The 5,707-nt window shown below is 38.3% G+C and overlaps 1 non-coding gene across 1 annotated transcript; it reads left to right on the top strand.

Moving 5' to 3' along the window:
• The first annotated feature begins 3,110 nt into the window (after window positions 1–3,110).
• On the top strand, window positions 3,111–3,217 carry LOC148803250 (small nucleolar RNA R71). The gene has a single exon (XR_016081681.1). It is a non-coding gene; the product is annotated as a small nucleolar RNA R71 (small nucleolar RNA).
• Window positions 3,218–5,707: the final 2,490 nt, after the last annotated feature.

Raw genomic sequence — 5,707 nt, 5'->3', positions numbered from 1 at the left:
GTTTTAGGTTGTTTGAACGGTGGGATTTTTTGGATTAATGCTTTTTTGTCAAATATTTCCTTTGAATTCTTTGGGACCGTTGACAAGGTATTGTATGGATTGATCCAAGTTCATTGGTTTGTTTGAGTAGGTCTGGGTTTGCTATTTAAACGAGGAGTTTAGAGTTTTTAAAAAAGATTTTTAGTGGGTATAGATTATGTCAATCATTGGATGGTTGGGGAGGGATTGGTCAATTTTGGAAAATGTTTAATTGGTTCTACCTGTTTTGGCTAGAATCAGTTTTGTGGGTTTTGATTTAATGGTTTCATTAACCTTAGGTATAGTCAATGTTTACCAGATGAGTTTATCTACGTTGAGTTGGTTTTATTTGTTTCTGGATTGGTAGTTTGGAAGTGAGTCCTCAAAAATTGTTTGCTTCTACTTTTAACTTTGTTGTCTTTAATTTGGCGTTTTCTTGATAGGTTACATTTGCTTGGATTATCTTGGGTTGTTTTAAATTGATTTCAACTACTTTTTGCGTAGTTGATCTTTTTTATTTAATGCCTCGATAATTTACAATGGATTTGTTAAATAATGTGGATAACTTCTTACCAAGCTTCTGTTGTAAGTGTGAGTGGTTGGATTTATCTTATCTAGATATGATGGATTTGTTTATTGTAGAGTGACTTTAGAATTGAAATCAGCATGATTCTTATCGGTTAATATTAATGTCAGATTTCTGCTTTGAGTTGTTTTAGGTTGTTTAAACGGTGCGATTGTTTGTATTGATCCTTGTTTCTTGGCTTTGTTTTCATTTGAGTAGGACTAGTTTCATTTTTTAAAAGAGTTGAGTTGATTTCCTATTTTTTTAAATTTGATGGGTTTCCTTAATTTAGAATATCGTGATTAGAGTTGTATTAAGTCTGGTTCCTGTACGTTTAACTGTTTATGTCAAATATTTCTTGAATTATTTTAGACCATTGACAAAGTATTGTTTGGATTGATCCAAGTTAATTGGTTTGTTTGAATAGGTCTGGCTTCCTATTTAAACGGGATGATTGTTTTCCTACATTATTTAAGTATGTTGGATTCGTTGAATTAACTACTTGGAGTTTAGAGTTCTAATAAGGATTGTTAGTGGGTTTAGAATGGGTTTTTTTAATTTAAAAATATCATGATTAGATTTGTATTAAGCACAGTTCCTGTACGTTAAATTGTTTATGTCAAATATTTCCTTTGATTTGTTTTAGACCGTTGACAAGGTATTGTATGGATTGATCCAAGTTCATTGGTTTGTTTGAATAGGTTTGCATTTGCTATTTAAACGAGATTATTGTTTTCGTACTTTATTTATGTGTGTTGGATTCGTTGAATTTAGAACAAGGAGTTTATAGTTCTAAAAAGGATTGTTAGTGGGTATAGATTATGTCGATCATTGGATGGTTGGTGAGGCTTGGTCAAATTTGGAAAATGTTTAGTTGGTTCAACCTGTTTTGGCTAGAATCAGTTTTGTGGGATTTGATTGAATGGTTTGAACAACCTAAAACAAGCATCAATCCAAACAACCAAACAACCCACCGTTGTTTGGTTTACTCAAATAAAACCAAGAATGATTTACTCAAATCAGAACAAAGCCAAGAAACAAGCATCAATCCAAACAACCCACCGTTCGAACAACCTAAAACAAATAAAACCATTGAATCTAATCTCACATAAATTATTCTAGCCAAACTAGGTAGCAATGAAACATTTTCCAAAACTGACCAAGCCCTCACCAATCATCCAATGATCGACCAAATCTAGACCCACTAACAATCCTTATTAGAACTCTAAATTCCATGTAGTAAATTCAACGAATCCAACATACTTAGATAAAGTAGGAAAACAATCATCTCATCTAAATAGGAAGCCCAGACCTACTCAAACAAACCAATTAACTTGGATCAATCCGAATAATACCGTGTCAATGATCTAAAAGAATGAATTCAAAACAAATATTTGACATAAACCATTTATAGTGCAAGGAATTGTAAAACTCCTTGGATTTTTCAGTTTCTGAGGCAGCTTGTTGAGGAGGATGGCTGAGCATTCTTCATTTAGTGCAACCGTAGCCATGTCTCCCAATTTCCTTTTGTTCACCAAGATTTCCTTAAGGAACTTTGCATAGTGCGGCATCTGGGCTAAGGCATCTACAAACGGAATGTTAATATATAAACTCTTGAAAATTTCAAGAAACTTACCGAATTCCTTTTCCATTTTGTGTCGCTTAAGCTTATTGGGAAATGGTACTTGTGGCAGTTGACTTGTCTCTTTCCTGGAATTAGACTACTCTTCCTCCTTCTTTTCGGGTTCTCGGGTCGTGCCCATCTTACCTTCTTCCTTTGCTGTCTTCTCCACCTCTTATAGCTCCTTACTGCTCCTCAAGGTAATGGCTTGCACCTGTTCTCTTGGATTTGCTTCTGTGTTGCTGGGTAAGGTGCCTTGGACTCTAAAGGATATCATCTGTGCCAACTGCCCCACTTGAGTTTCTAAGTTCTTGATCGATGCCTCTTGGTTCTGAAATCTCGTTTCCGCACTTGATATGAACTTGGTCATCAGCTCCTCTAGATTAGATTTCTTTTCTAGCTGAGCAAAGTTTTGAGGGAGGGGCTTCACCGCATTTTCATTTGACCAAGACAGATTGGGGTGCTTCCTCCATCCGGGGTTAAATGTACGAGGGTAATGATTACCTTGATACCTTTGAAGATTCCCTACGAAATCTACTTGCTCAGGGGACTGCACGAACTGATTTCCAACTTGGCATTCGGTGCTGATATGACCTCCCCCACACCATTCATAGGCTACGGTTTGAACATGCATGACTGCCAACTGCATTTCATCTATCTTCTTGCTGAGGGCGCCGATTTGTATAGATAGTGTTGTATATGTGTCTACATTGTGAAGGCCGGGTTGTCTCCTAACTTGGGCTCTCTTGGAATGCCACTAATAATTATTTGCAGCCATTTCCTCAATGAGTGCATTGGCAACTTCAGGGTTCTTGTTCTTAATGGATCCCTCAGCTGCAGCATCCATAATAGTCTTATTGCTTCAGTCAAACCATTGTAAAATGTCTGAACTTGGAGCCAAACGGGAAGTCCATGATGAGGGACCTTCCTCAGTAATTCCTTGTAGCGTTCCCATGATTCATATAATGATTCCCCGTCCTATTGAGAGAAGGTGGTGATATCATTCCGCATCTTTATAGCCTTGGACAGAGGGAAATACTTGGATAGGAAGCAACTGGCCATTTCATCCCATGTAGAGACCAAAATAATCTGAGAACGGAAATAATCTGAGCCTCACTGCATCATCACTAACTCCATTGTGCTTGAATGTGTCGCATATCTCCAAGAAGTTGGCAATGTGAGTGTTTGGATCTTCATTAGCCAAGTCGCAGAATTGAACTATGTTCTGGATCATCTGAATAATTGCTGGTTTGATCTCAAAGTTGTTAGCAGCTATTGCTGGTCTCACAATGCTCGAGGCTGCCCCAGTGAGGGTTGGCATGGCATAGTCCATCATGGTCCTTTGCTCGGCCGTTTCTGTACTTTCAGCTTTCCCTTTCTTAGAAGCTCTAAGGCGGCGGCGGAGAGTTCGTTCAATCTCTGGATCATAGATGATGCTCTCCTTTTCACTTTTGTGTGTCATATATTGTACAAGTCAAAGTCGAAAAGATACTAATACACACATATCATAAACATATTATACAAAATCAGATTAACAACAGTAGATGGTTCATAATATTGTTGTGATAATCCCCGGCAACGGTGCCAAAAACTTGATGCGTTTAGAAGACACTAGCAAGTGCACTAACCGATCAAGTAATATACTGATGAGTAGAGTATCCTTCCCACAAGGATTAATCCAACAACTACTAGTACCGAATCAGCCATTTGTTATCTGACCATCCAAAAGGTTAAACAGAAATAAACTTAACTCCTAATTAGCAAATTACCTTAAGTATTCAAGGATCAAACCGCCTTAAGTAATGAGAGGAAGTGCTTCATGCAAATACTAGCAGAACAGGTTCAGCAATTACACCATTAAGCTATCCAACCGAAGTTGAATTCAGTCATGGGTTGGCTAATTCCTCGTTGTATGAGCAGCCTCTTTCGAGCACAACCCACTCTATCTATGCACAACAACACTTATATTTCTATCAAGAATTTAATTGCCAATAGATGCATTAAGAACAAAGAATTTGAAGGAAATCAATTCTTGTTGAATGAATGCCAAACGAATCATGCATATTATCTCTAAGATACATTCAATCCATTTTCATGATTAGCTGATCTGATTACCTAAACCCTTTCTCAAGCAATTCAAGTAATCCAAGAAATAAGAATAATTCGGCCAAAACTACTCTTATAATCGAAAACCCTAATCAAGAAATCCCAAGACCGAATCACTATCAATCGGATCAGCTAAAAATATTAATTACAAATTTGAATTAACATCCATCATGGTTCGCATAATAGAAAGAAAGAAAGACTCAACAAAGAAAAACCATTAAACCCTAATTGAATCTAGGTTACCAAATTCGTAGAATCAAAGAAGAAGACAACTTAGGATTTCCGCATCAATCTTCGATCTCCTCTCCAATTCGCATTCAGCAGCCTTGTGATCCTTCTCCAAGCACTTTTCTGAAAGGATGAGAGATCCATCCCATGGACGCCCAAATCCTGTGGAATAAGGGGGTGAATTTCAAAAAAAAAAAATTTTTCTCTCCCTTCAACTAGGAATCGCATTCCCAATTTAGAAAATCATATTTTCATGGATCATTCTTGAACCATTAATCAAACCAGATCTGAACCAAAAGGAGTAGGAGGGAGGACGTACCTGATACGGAGAAATAGTATCTCCCAATGGAAGTGTTCACGCCCAAGGAAGGATCCAAAATCTGCTCCCACTGAAAATGGCGCAGTGCAGGATGGAGCCGAATCAGCAATGTTCTTCCAAAAGAACTTGACCCTTCGCAAGAATCAACTGGATGGATTGTGTGTACAGCTCCAAACAATCTTTTCCCAAAAGATTTGAATCAAGATCAGATCTTGATTTCTCCCAAGAACTGGAGATCGAACTGAAGGCAATGGCAGCGGCAGTGAGGAGGCGGCAAGAGAGTATTCGCAGGGTGCAAAATTCTCTCTTATTGTGATTTTAGCACTCTGGAAGATCTGAATCTGTGTTTGTTTCTTGAGGCTGCCGCCCCCTTCTTTTGTTAATCCTAAAAGATCAGCTCCTAATCCCATTAGGAGCTGCTCATCCAAATCATATTTGGATCAGCCTTCTCTTCAGATGATAAGGATAAATCCCTATCTTATCTGTAGATCAGATTAGCTTTCTCCTAATCTCATTAGTAGGTTTCTAGATCTGAATGTGATTCAGATCTGGACTCTCTGAGTGGATAGCATCAAGACCCTATCCTATCTGCTAATCTATCTCAGAATTCGCCCCATAATTATCTAATCAAACAGCCCAGTTCGAAATGGGCTTTAGGCCCATTAAGCTTATGTACTCACTTAACCTTCCTAACTGCTGTCCAGTTGGGCTTCCTTGTATGGCGTGGGACCCAAACATTGATCTACACATCAGCCACATGGGTTCAGCCCAACCTTTGTTACAAGGCCTGGCCGAATACACTGTTATGGACAGTGCACCCCCTGAAACCCATCTTATGGGCTCTATGGGC

The sequence above is a fragment of the Nelumbo nucifera genome, chromosome 1, assembly GCF_055504915.1.
Source record: "Nelumbo nucifera cultivar China Antique chromosome 1, China Antique-T2T, whole genome shotgun sequence".
NCBI lineage: Eukaryota > Viridiplantae > Streptophyta > Magnoliopsida > Proteales > Nelumbonaceae > Nelumbo > Nelumbo nucifera.
The sequence above is the reverse complement of the archived record's forward strand: the minus strand, read 5'-3'. Positions and strand labels throughout refer to the sequence as shown.